The following is a 14,448-nucleotide window of genomic DNA, read 5'->3' as shown; positions in this document are numbered from 1 at the left end:
AGTTAACTTGATCACTCACTCATTCATTCATTCAGTGGCTTAGTTATTTCCCTTCTTTCTCATCTCCTCACTCACTAACTCACACACAAAAAAAGGTCATTTCTTCTTTCTGTCCCTTGTGCACTTCCTCATGCACACAGTGTCACACATTGTCCCTGTACCACCATAGCTCCATGGTGACTTAAGGCTTTAGCTCACTATAAATTTTCTTCAAACACATCTTACTGGAAGTGAAAGTCACTCAGTCGTGTCCGACTCTTTGTGACCCCATGGACTATAGTCCATGGAATTCTCCAGGCCAGAATACTGGAGTGGGTAGCCTTTCCCTTCTCCAAGGGATCTTCCTAGCCCAGGGATCGAACCCAGGTCTCCCACATTGCAGGCGGATTCTTTACCAGCTGAGCCACAAGGGAAGCCCAAGAATACTGCAGTGGGTAGCCTATCCTTTCTCCAGTGGACCTTCCTGACCCAGGGTCTCCTGCACTGCAGGCAGATTCTTTACCAACTGAGCTAAGGGGAGATCTTTACATCTTAATATGCAAAGAAAATTATGACCTTTTCTTCCATAGTATTAGCTGGCTTGTCCTACAGCCCTTTCATTCAATTATGCTGCTTGAGACTTTGTGCAGAGAGCAGAGAGATACATATGACATTTACCATGTCCTCCCCTGACTCGGGGAGATAAGTCCACTTGGGGAGATAAGTATTTTCATAAATTCCTGTATTTGAGACAGGAATCCAAATAGGAATCACTTGATTCTGGCAGAAAGACTGCATGCAGCCTTCCACTCACGAACTTTCCTGAGCATCTTCTATAAAGCAGATCCTGGAAATACAGAGAGGACTAAGACATGATCCTACCTTCACAGAGTTCAATATCCAATAGTGGAAAAAGATACAAGACTAGATAATTGGCATAAAATATGAATAAGCTGAATTGCTGGGAGACACAGTGATACAAAAATCAGGTAATGAACTCTGTTCATGGAAAGCTTAAGAATGAGTCTACAATAGCTCTAGGCCTTAAAGAAGGTATAGGACTTTTTGGGACAAAGGCAGGTAAAGGGACAGTGCTTGATACACATGCATGATCCATGGGTAGAAAACTTAAGTTGTGTTTGGAGAAAGGTAAACAGTCCTATTTTTCTAGAGCAAAGAATATATCATACGAAGATGGTGGAAATAAGGCTTAGCCATCAGGCAAGAGTTCGAATGACTATTGGGGTTTGATTGTAGAATAGAGGAGGAACCATGGGTGGTTTTTGAGCTGAGCTGTGTCATGATGAGAGCTGGGTTCAAGAAATGAATCTGGAAGTGAGATCAGAGACAGCACAGAGACTAGACAAACAGACCCTTGAAGGAGCCAGAGACTCCCAAGAAAGTAGAGTAGGGTAGTGAGGGGAGGAAGAGATGCAGAGACAAATGTGAATGTGAGTATTGCGGAAAAGGTGGAATAAATAAAAAACTGAACATGAAAGACGAAAGTGAGGCAGTCAGGGACGCTCCAGTGATGAGTCGAAAGCAAAAGCTTTGGTAAATGTTAATTGCAGGAAAGAGGATCTTGGATGTGTTACTGAGAGGCGTGTTAGACCAGCTTGAAGATTGACTTGGTCGATTCCATGCCCACCAATGCTTGATCATACTCATCCATAGATCCGAGGCTTAGTTGCTATCTTCTGTGGTTAAGAGAGGTGACAAATTCCCAGGCAAAATGGAAACAACACACTTGTGTAGGGGAGCAGAATACATCTCTGGACCATCTGTTGCCTCCTTCTTGGCCTGCGGTCTCTCCCATGCTGCCTTCTGCCCATTCTCCAATCCACTTTGCTCTAGGGCTGCTTGGTAGCAGCTCACACAGAAGGACTCAGAAGGACCCAGAAGCACAATATCAAATGCCTAGCTCTTGTTGGGGAGAGAAGGGTCTTCCTTGACTCCAGAAGGAAGAAGGAGATAGTGGGTAACAGGCAGGGTAGATTCAGAGAGGGAGGGACAGAGCAGAGGGAACTCAGTCGGAGGCAGGTGGCCATGCTGAGATAATATGCATATGCATGAGACCAATGGAGGTCACCCCATGCTATCAGGTCCCCAGCACTCTGCAAATTTTCTCAGTCCCAGGAATGTGGATTCGTAACAGAGTATAACCCCCATGGTGGTTCTCTCACATGGTCACTGCTTAGAGGCTCTGTTATTATATATGAGTGAATCAGTTTTAAAGCAAACTTCCTTAACTGCTCTCTGCCTCAGTTTTTTTGTATGCAAAATGGTACTAATGACATTTACCTTGAAAAGGCTTGGGGATTAAAAGAGATGCATACAAAGCAACTATCTGTGTTTTTTTAAATTTTTAATTGAAATATAGTAGATTTACAATGTCTTAATTTCAGGTGTGCAGCAAAGTGAATATATATAGTTACAGGTATATTGGCAACCCACTCCAGTATTCTTGCCTGGGAAATCTCATGGACAGAGGAGCCTGGCAGGCTACAGTCCATTGGGTCACAGGAGTCTGACATGACTTAGCGATTAAAAAAGACAGTGTATATATATGTGCATATATATATATAATTTTCAGATTCTTTTCCATTATGCTTTATCACAGAATACTGAGTCAAATTCTGTGTGCTAAACAGTAGGTCCTTATTGATTGTCTATTTTATATACAGTAGTGTGTATCCGTTACTCCTCAATTCCTAATTTATCCCTCCTCTCCCTTTCCCCTTCGGTAACATAAGTTTGCTCTCTATGTCTGTGAGTCTGTTTTGTATACAAGTTCATTCCTATCATTTTTAAGGTTCCACATATAAGTGATATCATATGATGTTGGTTTTTTCCTCCTGAGGTCACTGGAATCTCAGGAGAGGGAACTGAGACCACAGCGTTTGATTTCCTTCAGCTTGGAAATGCACCAGATCTTAACATCTCATTAGGTATTCTCAATACAGTTTTATCCTCTGCACACACACAATGGATGCTGTCTGACTTACAAGGAGAAATATGCGACTCGCAGTGACTGCCAATTTCTCTAGTGCTCTATGGGGAATTTGCATTTTTCATCTGTCATGTAGGAGGGAATCTAGCCTGACTGTCCCTCACCCAGTGCCTCCCATTGTGGCACACTGTGGGTTACCCTGTTGAGCACAAACCCCATATCAGCACTGGACATGATTTGTGGGGTCCAATGCTAGGTAAAAACATGGGGCCCTTTTTTCAGAATCATCAAGAATTTCAAGATAATGACAGCAGAGCATCAAACCCAGCATGGGGCCCCGTGTGAAGACACTGATTGCACACTCATGAAGCAGTCCCTGCACCAAATTGATACTCAGTGCCCTGATCTTGTTGAAGGAGGATTCAGAACAAAGTTATACATTCATCTGAAAGACATTTGCACTGGAAGAGTCACTTCTGGGCAAAGAGCTCCCTCCAGGTTGTTTCTCCAAAAAGCAGGCTGGGCAGTTGCCTGGTGGTTATGGAACTCAGAGTCAGAGTTTTGTCACTGCAGCTCTGGGGTATGTCTTCTCTAACTCTAATTGACCAGCAGCTGCCTTTCTTCCTGCTGTTACTTTTTGCAATGACTCCACATGATTTCTACTCTCCCAATCCCTCCATTGGGCTTTGCTGGTGGCTTAGTGGTAAAGAATCCACCTGCCAATGCAAGAGACGCAGGTTTGATCGCTGGGTCAGGAAGATTCCCTGGAGGAGGGCATGGCAACCCACTTAAGTATTCTTGCCTGGAGAATCCTATGGACAGAGGAGCCTGGCGGGCTACATTCCATGGAGTTGCAAAAAGAGTGAGTGACTAAAACAACAAAAGCAAGCCCCTCCAGTACACGCATCTGCCCCAGCACAGGTGTCCTCTAGGGGAGGTGCCAATTGGCTCAACTCTTCATCTTGATGGTAACCTTGAGCCTTAGTGGGTGGCTCTCTGGCCATCTCTCAGGTAACACTAGAAGAAAGGATGCTTCCTTCACAGGTCTCTGGGAAAAGGTGAGGAGAATGACAGGGATGGAAGGCCGAACAGATGTACAGACCTAGAAGAGCACGGCTGCAAAGGTGCTCCATGGCTCAGTGCCAGACTGTGATAAGGTAATTAGAGAGTAAGTTTTGGAAAACTTTTATAGTAATTTCATATTGCCTATGAAATTTCATAATAAAATGATAAAAAATAATTTGTCTTAATTTTCACCTTTCTAGTAATTCAGTTTTATTGCATTTTGCCAAAGCATTGGTCCACGCAATTTAGAAATCTGAAAAGATAATTAAAAACAAAACAAACTAAAGCAAAACCAAAAAAAATAGGTGTTTCACAGCAGATGGTTGCCAGCTTTGCCATGGCACCTCTGACTCTAGTGTAACAACAAAAGCACTGAGGTAGGAGTCAAAAGATCAGACTTCTCATTCATCTATTTTATATATAGTAGGAAACTCTACTCAGTATCCTGTAATAACCTATAACTGAAAAGAACCTGAAAAAGTATATAGGTATGTGTGTGTGTGTGTAACAAAATCACTTTGCTGTACACTTGAAACTAACGCATTATAAATTAACTATAATTTAAAAAATAAAATGAGCCTCTTGTAGACAGCAAAAAAAAAAAAAAAAAAAATCAGACTTCTCATCCCAGTTCCTTCATCTCCTTGGACAAGTTGTTTAATGACTGAGCTTCACTTTTCTCATCTGTAAATGTCTCATGAGGACCACATGAAAGCTTGGGCAAGAAGGCCCTTTACAAACTGTAACTTGCAGTGTTAAATGAGGGCTAAATGGCGAAGATGCTACCATCCTGTGGCCACTCCACACCCCTGCCTGGCAAGTGGCCTGGGTACTAGCACAGTGGTAAGAAGAGCACAGACTGAAGTCAGGCTGGATTTGGACCCAACCTTTATGACTTACTAAAGTCCCAGCTCTCCATTTCTTCTCTATTTTCTTACCAATAAAGAAGGGATTTTTAAAATATCAAGCTGATAGGTTGTGGTGAGGATTAACCAGGAAACACTTAGCACGAAGTGGCAGTTAGTAGTGTGGTCTGATTACCTCTTACTCTTGTTGCTCTACACTACAACTTTGAGATTTGCCCGTGTTCATAGCTCTTCTCCTTTAACTGCTGTATACTTCCATCATTTGCATCTCCTGCACTTCCTATATCCATACCCATATTGGTGCATTTATATTTTCTAATTGGTCACTGCCAGTGCAGAAGATACTATTGATGTTAGAGTATTGATATTCCATCTAGTAAACAAGAGGAACTTTTTCATTAGTTCTAACCGTCTGTCTAATTTCTTGATCTTTCTATGTAAACAATCACATCATTTTCAAACACACTTCTTTTGTCTCTTCCTTAACAATCCTTAGATTGCTTATTTCTTTCTAGGACTTCCCAGATGTGATAGCAGCAACCTCATCTTGCTTCCTACCTTAAAGGGAATGCTTCTAAAATTTGTCTCCTCTAGTATGTATAATATTTGCTATGGGTTTTTAACAGGTAGTCTTAATAGAGGTGAGGAGGATCCCTTTATTAATAATTTTTAATGTTTTTAGCACAAATAAATGTTTGCCTTTCTAAAATGATTTTATGTGTCTATAAAGATTTTTTTCATTGTTTTCTCTGAGTGTATTAATGTGATACATGACATTGACAGATTTCCTAATGCTGAACCATTCTTGCATCCTGGGGAGAAAGTCTATTTGGCCATGGTGCAATCTTTTGTTTGTTTGTTTGCTTGCTGTGTTTAGTTTTGTTTTTAATGCACTGTCAGATTTGGTTAATATTCTGCTTACCAATTGCTATCTATATTTTCAACCGACATTTCCTCTCTATGGTCTTTTTCTTTTGTTGTCCCAATGCAGATATAGCATCAAGATTATAGTAGCCATCTAACTCAATTGGGCACCTTTCCCACTTTTTCTGATCTCTGGAACAACATGTAGAGAAGAGAGATTATCTTTTCTTGTGAAGTTTGACAAAATGATCAACCCATAAAACTGTCTAGAGCTGGTCCTTTGGGGAGGAGATGAGATTTTAATCAACTACTGCAACTTTACATGGTCACTGATCCAGTCAGTTTTCCTGAGCCCAATTTTTGCATTAAAAAAATTAAGATATTTATCTCATTCCTCTGATTTTCAGTCTTTTGTTTCACCATGAGATTTCTCATAACACCACCCCTGAAATCCAAGGGCTAGGCTGAGTCGGATTCATAATGGTACTTTTGATAAAAAGGTAAATTGTCGACTTCTCTCTTTCAGGAGCTGCAGTTAGCTCAGCTCAGATACAAATGAAGAGAGGATGAAGGAGAGGAGGGAAGATAATAGCAGCTGTCAGGTGAGTCCTACCTACCAAGTCTCATGCATCTTATACCGTGGCGGTCAAACATGGCAAGACGCTTCTTGAAAGAATATCTTCCTGACCCTTCCACCACGTTTAGGTGGAAAAGCTTTAGAACCCTTACTTTCCTGAGGCAAAATGTCACCTCATCATGTGATAAGGCAGTACCAGGACTACCCTCTCTCTCTAGACTCTGTTACTTAACTGTCTTCTGTCTTTTTTCCACTCACTCACTCACATTAACTCAGCACCACCTTGTGTGCAGGCTTTGCTGGGTTTTGCTGGTTTGATGTATATTGGAGGAAGAAGTATGTGAATTGTCTCTTGGCATAGTCACAGCTGTGAAAAGAGAGCTGCAGTTAGAACCCAGCGAGCTAGCTTTGTTTGTTTAAAGAGGACGGGGCCAACTCTCCTGTCCTCCCACCCTAGACCTGAAGTGGAAGTTTCAGGATCCTTCTCTCTGAACCACGTGGACTGCGATTTTAGTTGAATTTAGGAAAAATCATCATGTTCAGTCCCAGAGCTCCTTCTTTTCCTCCCCACTCTGATCGTTTTGGGATAGTTAGTAGCAGATGGTGCTCCAGCAGCTCTGTCAGGCCTCACCCTGCCCTCCATGTTGCCTCCAACTCTTGGCTCAGCCATATCTTTCTTTGCTTGGCTTCAGTGTTTGGGATATAAGTTTCTTACACGATTCACTATCTGGATGGAAATGCAATGTTCTCATCAGAAGAAATCGCAAACTGAGTCACTCATTGATCTGAACTCCAGTGGAAAGTTTGAAAAAGACAATATTCCATCCCCAACTGACCCAAGTGCCCACAAATACCCAAATGGATAGCTTACTAGGTGTCTCTCTAGGTGGGCATTATAGTTTCCTCCAACACCAAACCCTTCCTAAGGTGGGTTGTTGGCCTGTGGGCTGGGTCATTATTTAGAAATAATTGAGCTTTAACTAAACATCACCTTCCAGAGGGACGTGGATAGCAGATAGCCTGACATAACCACAACTCTTGAGCTTTAAAAAGTTTTTTCTCTTAGGAGTCTCAGTGTCATTTGCCAGAAAGACCATGACCCACTTGGACCTTGGTCCCTTCCAACTATCCTGAGAGACATGAGCCTCACTATCTGCCTGGAACTTGCCTTGGACTTTGAGTTTCCTGCCTGCGAAATAGAATCTTCCATATTGATGACTGACATTTGGAACTACAACTCCTGGACGTGTAGCGCCCATGCTCAGGGTGTAGCTTTAGCCAGACCACTAAAGAAAGAAAAAACAAAAAACAAAAAACACCAACACTAGGAGGAGGAGGTCTTGTTTACTTTCTGCACTGAGGGTCGTGAGACAAAATCTTTGTTTCATTTTATGGGGCTTGAAGTGGCCTCCAGAGGGAAATTGTTGACATGATTCTAATAACTCAGTGGGGGCATGTGGTGGGCAGAATTCTAAGGATGGTTCCCCAAGACGTCTGTTCCCAGGTTACTAAATTAAATAGTAATCTTGCTAGTGTTGTAAACGGATTTTGCAGATGTAGTTAAAGTTTCAAGTCAGTTGACTTTAAGATATGGAGATTATCCAGGCTGGTCTGATCTAATCACAGGAGCCCTTTGAAAGCAGAGTTTACAGATTCTTCCCGAGTCTCAGATAAGAGCCCAGCTCAACTCACATCTTGTTTCGTGAGAACCCCATGAGCAGAGGACCCAGCAACAGAGGACTCCTGACATGGAAACAAGAAGAGAACAAACGGATACGATTTACAGCTGGTAATCTGTAACACTGGAGGAGGGCATGGCAACCTACTCCCATATTCTTGTCTGGAGAATCCCATGGACAGAGGAGCCTGATGGGCTACAGTCCATGGGGTCGCAAAGAGTCAGACACAACTGAGCACACACACAGGCACAATCTGTAACACAGCCATAGAAAACTAATACAGGACACTAAAGCATCCCCAGGAGTGTCAAGTCTATATCTCAGCCCTCTGCATGAGTGGGAACAAGATGTGAAAACACTACCCAAGGCCCTGTTCCCCTCTGCAGCACTGAGTCGAACTCCTGTCACAGGACTTCTCTCACTAGGGGCCTGCCGGTTGCTGAGTTGCTGAGACATGCTAATGACTGACTCCATCTGATCCATGGGCAGGTAGTACATCTTTTGGGTCAGTGGGAACAATCCCCGTTATTTTCAGAGAGCTGGGCACAAAGCACTTCCATGGTCATTCGATCACTGGAACCTCACTGCAACCCCCAGTGGGAGAAGCCATCATGGCCCCACGTCCTGAATGAAAAGAAGAAAGTGTCTGGCTTAAGGTCACAGAGCTCGCGTGTGCAAAGGCCCTGCTGCATAACAGAATTGACTTTTGCTAACAATATGTGGATTCTTTTGTCAGTTGTTTGCCAGGCCTTGGACCTTTGAAACTGTGAGGTGGGCAATGGTGAGACCTGACCATCAAGGCAGTTTCTCCTCATATGCACCTGAACTAACAGGGTGGAGACACTAAGGAACCGAAGGGCTGTGGATGTCTCTGTCAATCATATACAGCCATAATCTGCCCCAAGTTGTTCCCTTGGCCAGTGAGGCCCTTTGTCCAGAGAGCCACATGGGTTGTCTGTTCATTTTATGTATCAATGTGACCAGGCCACAGGGTACCCAGAGATCTGCTTCAACAGGATTTCTGGGTGTGTCTCTGAGGGTGTTTCCAGAAGAAATGGGCACTTAAATAGGAGAACTGAGTAAAGGGGATCACACTCTTCCATGTGGGAGGGCCTCATCCAATTCACTGAGGGCCTGAATAGAATAGAAAGGCAGAGGAAGGGAGCATTGGCTTCCTCTGCCTGGTTGGTGAGTGCGGTCTTCACCTCCTCTCTCACAGGGACCTCCTCTCTCAGGGACTGTCTATCCTCTGAACCAGAACTGACTGCAGTGCCATCTGCTCTCTGTTGTTTATGGGAAGTCATCTCTCAAAGTGATGTCTGAGGCCCCAAGAGGAAAGATCTTATCTGCCTAATAAACTGGGATTCATTCATATCAAAGGGAGCAGAAGCAAGAGAGTAATCCTGTTGCCTGGAATTTATTAAAAAACCTGAACTGTTCCCAGTGTGAAACATGAAATGGTGCCTCCTGGAGTGGCTGAGACATATCGAGTCTGGGCCATGTCCTTGTGGCAGTTCCTCATGAACTAACTGTAATACCCCTCCCCACAGGCAGAGCCTTCAGGACCAATCAGCACAGCTCAGATCTTCCCAGCAGGGCCCACTTCAGACTGTGCCTGGAAATCAGAGCTGCGGAACAAATCTACAGCATACGAGGCCTTTGACTAGCATAGCTCTGCAGCTTCTGACACCGGGACTGTGATGAGAGAGGTTCACAGAAGGCTGAGAGTAAGGAGAACTGTGGGATCACATGGGGATGGAGTTGCCTCTGGGAAGACATGCGATCCCTGTGCACACTTACATCATACTTACAGCTGACATGTGAAGTGAAAGTGTTAGTCTCTCAGTCGTGTCCAACTCTTTGCAACCCCATGGACTGTAGCCCACCAGGCTCCTCTGTCCATGGGATTCTCCAGGCAGGAATACTGGAGTGGGTTGGCATGCCCTCCTCCAGTTGTCAAGAGTGTTTTTTATTTAAGAATGTCACAAGATCCAACTGTCAAATTGTCCCAAATGTCAAATTCCACCCCCTAACCCAGAGCTTCTACTGTCATGTGTCCTGCATCAATACTGGCTCGTTCCAGCCTGCTTTCTGGTCTTTAACCCCGTAACATACACATATGTGCATGCACACAAACACACATACAAATAAGTACACACACACACACTGCAATTTCACCTTCCGTCCTTGGTCTCAGCCCTTGCCTTACCTCATACGATTCCAATTCCCGCCTTGAATATCTTTCCATTTACCACTGAATATAAAGAGACAAGCTATTTTCCCCCACCAGGAAATGGAAATCCAAGCTCTATTTGGATCTAGTAGTATTCTGGCTGGAAATCATGTTGCATAATGCTTCTGTTTAAGAGGAGAGAATTAGGGCAATCCTTCACTTCAAGCAAGTCAGGGCTAGCCAAAATTAGAACCCAGACACAAGTAATTCATGCCTCATTATCCTTAATAGCAAGAAATTAGACAAAATCTAGATGTTAGACAACATGGACATGGTTAAGAAAATTGCTGTACATCATCTCCAAGGAATATTATACAGCCACTAAAGATGATAGTCATGAAGACAATGTTGCAACATAGAAAATGTTAACAAGTTAATGGTAAGTGGAGTAAACAGTATAAGACTTCAAATAAACAGTAACTACAGCAATGTAAAAAATAATACATGAAAGTTGCTAAGACTGGGGAGGCAATCTGGGATAAAAAATAACCTCTCATGAATGAGGGTGTTGGAATTATGAGCTATTTCTTTTTCTTTGTAGATTTCCTCTAATATTGTTTAATGGTGTTATAATATTTTTGCTATAGTAAATCGAGAACAGAGGCCAGTCTGAAGCCTTCAGTGAGCTGAAGCTGTCGGGACCACAAATGATCTAGAAAGAGAAGCCATCCTCACCGTATTTAAAGACAATTATGAGGACAAACACTATGGAACACGGTCTGCAAGCTCTCTCCCCTCATTTTCCCATCCAGCCACAGACTCTGTGCTCTGTAGGTATGACCTAGTCCTGTTGACCGTTGCAATGTTACCTGCCATCAGCCCAAGAGCCACTTCTTTAGCCTCTAGGACCACGAAGCAACCCAGTTCACTGATCCTGGCATCTTGTTGTGTGCATCTCTGCCCAATTGCACACTCAGTGATGTCAAGCTATTAGCTTGAAATGGGCCACGGTGGGATTACTTAAACCATGGAAATTAGTGGGGGGAAACTATAAATTAGATTTTTTTCCCTCAGGAAATTGATTTTGGAGCATTTACCAGCACACCACTGACCTTATCCCTCTTCTTGGAATATCCTTTCTTCAGGTCTTCAATGGGCCCTGCTTCAAGATTTAGTTCAAGGAGGGAGGCTCAAAAGGGAGGGGATGTATGTATAGTTATAGCTGATTAATTTTGTTGTACAACAGAAACTAACACAACATTGTAAAGCAACTACACGCCAATAATAAAATATTGGCTTCAAGCAGCATACCATCCAAGCACCGTTCCCTCATACCTTTCTTTTGAGCATCCATACCTCTTCTCTGTGCTCCTCTGCACACAATTATGATGTCCTATGAACTCCTCTAAGTCAGTGCTCTTGTCTGAATCATCCTAGGCCAGGTGCTGCATGAATACTCAGGGAATGTTTGTTTGCCAAACTGAAATTTCTGATGGAGTTGGGACACCTTGACATCTATAGCCCCTGTGGGTCCTAGTGAGCCTACCTGGTAGAGCTATATAGCCCTCGTCCCAGGCATCCACCTAACAGCTTCCTGACAATTTCCCCACCCTCTGAATGGCCTAGAGGCTGCTGCAGGGAAACCAGCTCTCCTGCTGAAGCCATGATCATTCCCACCACGTATGTGAGCAAACAGCTGTTGAGAAAACCATGACGCCAGAGGCAAGAGTTACAGAAATGAGTCCCATTGGGTTGCAAATGGAGATTTGTTTTCTTTTTGCAAAATCCCACAGAACATTTATCATTTGCACTAGAAGGCTGGTGCTTGGAACACCAGTCTATAATCATTTGAAAGATTGAACTTTAGATCCCAGGCTTCCCTGAAGGAAGAGGGGTAAAAGCCATTTTGAAACGAGAGCAGAAACATCAAATCCCACCAGCCAGGTACCAGCACAGCAGAGGAGAAAGATCCTTGGCTCCTCAGAGCTACGAAAAACCCCCAGAGCTACAAACAAAAGTTCTTATCTCCAGGTGTTGGCACCTTCACTGAGACTTGATTATAACTGAGAAGGAAACTGGGGAAAGGTGAGTGGCTTAGTCCCTGGGTCAGAAAGGCAGGTCATTTTGATATTTGGCAAAACTAATACAATTATGTAAAGTTTAAAAATAAAAATTAAAAAAAAGAAAGAAAGAAAGAAAGAAAGGCAGGTCATCTCCCCAGCAAGTTCATGGAAAGACTCTATATCTTCACAAAGGGCAAAGGGTGGCTCACTACAGAGAGCCATGGGGAAGAGCATATATGAAAGGAAGAAAGAAATGAGAACCTGTTGTCCCTCTGACTGAAAAAAACAGGAGTGCTGCTAAGGCCTCCATTCCTAAGTCAGCACAGCCCAAGTCTCAAGGACCACCAGAAAAACAAATTTTTGGTCTCTCTGGTTTCAAGAGAAGCTGTAAAGGCCTAAAGACATGAGTTTTAATCATTGCATGGTGATCCACTAGTCAGGTAGATTGGGGCAAATTAATTAGCTTCCCTGAACCTCAGTTTTCTCATCTGCAATGTAGGCACAATGACACCTTCCTCACAGAGTAGTAAAATTTAAACTGCATGTGATGGTTAATTTTATGTGTCAACTTGGCTAGGCTATAGACCCTAACTGTTTGGTCAAACACCAGTAAAGATGTTGTTGAGAGGGTATTTTTTGAGATGTGATAAAGATGTACAATCATAGACTTTGAGGAAAGCAGAGAATCCTATCATGTGGATGGGCCTTATCCAATCAGTTGAAAGCCTTAAGAGCAAAAAATTGAGGTTTACTGAAAAAGAAAGGATTCTGTTTTCAGAACTGTAATACAGAAACCCAACCTGAGTTTCCAGCCTGCCTGCCCTGAGGAATGTGGACTTGCCAGTCCTTGTAATCACACAAGAATGCTCAAACTACAGCACAATTGCACTCATTTCACATGCTAGTAAAGTAATGTTCAAAATTCTCCAAGCCAGGCTTCAGCAATATGTGAACCGTGAACTTCCAGATGTTCAAGCTGGTTTTAGAAAAACTACTATATATATATATATATATATATATATATATATATATATATATATCTCAGTGAAAATTCCTGAAAGGAAATTACATTTTATACCAGATAACAAAGTGATAGTGGACCTAGATGTCATAAAAAGGTAGAATCAATGCAAAGAACACAATACCTAGAAGACTGGCTTGACTAAAAGAGAAAAATTGATGTGGAGAATAAGGAAGATGAGGCTAGAGAGGCGGAGGTGGAAGCAAGAGCAGAAAAGACATACCTGCCCAGTTGATTCAGGCGTCCCTTCAGGTTATTAAAGGCAGATGTTTTTGGAAGGTGAACCTGGCCTCTGTGCATCTAAATGGGCTGCAAGGAGTGACGAGAGGGCAGGACGGGCTACGGGAGAAGTCTGATGACTGGGGGCCGGTGGAGGTAGGAAACGAAGGAGGAGGAGGAAGAAGGGGGAAGGGTGTACAGACTACAGTGGTGTCTACACAGGTAGAAAGAGAAGGGCTCATACTAGATGCTGGACTGTATTCTGGGCTCAAGGGGTAGAAGAGTTGTGGTTCCCCTCTTTGTGGAGCTTGTTAGTGGGAGAGAGAGACATTAACCACATAGTGACACAAATAAATATCATTGTCAACTAAGTGCTAAGAAGGAAAATGGTGAGCTCCTCTGAGAGTGAAGACCAAGATGACCAGACATAGCCCACGGGGTCAGGGTAGGCTTCCCCAAGGAGCTGATGGGGGATCTGAGACCTGAGGTAACAGTAGTGGTTGGGGGGGTGCTCGACGGGGAGAGATCCTCACATTCATGCACAGGTACATACGTGTGCACATACATGGATTGCACCCACTCTTCCTATCTTTGGAGGTCCTAAAGTAACTAAGACAGAGAGCAGGCCTCCGGAAACAGCTGGAGCATATTTGTCCTCAGCCTCCACTAAACCCTTGGGTGTTCTCAGTCAATCAGCACACCCACTCACAACAAATCTATTGACTTGCCAGGGAAGCACAGAAGGTTGAAGTGATCGCACTGAAACCACATAGAGCGAGCCCATGCACTCTACTGAAGGTGCTATTTTGGGACAGATTCAAGTTGAGAGTCAAGTAATCAATCAGGTCAGCACATGGTCAATCAGTCTCAGCCATTAAGACAACACGTTGGCGGCATTGCTATTGACACAGCCACAGTGACTCAGAGACAAGCTGAGGAGTAAGGCCATAGCTGCTCTGGTCAATAAAACACTTTGGGTCTTGACAAAGCAA

At 43.4% G+C, this 14,448-nt stretch overlaps 1 long non-coding RNA gene across 1 annotated transcript; it reads left to right on the top strand.

The window, feature by feature from the left end:
• Positions 1–7,962: 7,962 nt before the first annotated feature.
• LOC129639656 (uncharacterized) lies at positions 7,963–10,923 on the top strand. Its single transcript, XR_008708531.1, has 3 exons — positions 7,963–8,090; positions 9,531–9,707; positions 10,801–10,923. It is a non-coding gene; the product is annotated as an uncharacterized LOC129639656 (long non-coding RNA).
• The last annotated feature ends 3,525 nt before the right edge of the window (positions 10,924–14,448 follow it).

Source organism: Bubalus kerabau, chromosome X (assembly GCF_029407905.1).
Source record: "Bubalus kerabau isolate K-KA32 ecotype Philippines breed swamp buffalo chromosome X, PCC_UOA_SB_1v2, whole genome shotgun sequence".
NCBI lineage: Eukaryota > Metazoa > Chordata > Mammalia > Artiodactyla > Bovidae > Bubalus > Bubalus kerabau.
Note: the sequence above shows the minus strand (reverse complement) of the source record. Positions and strands in the feature narration are given on the sequence as shown.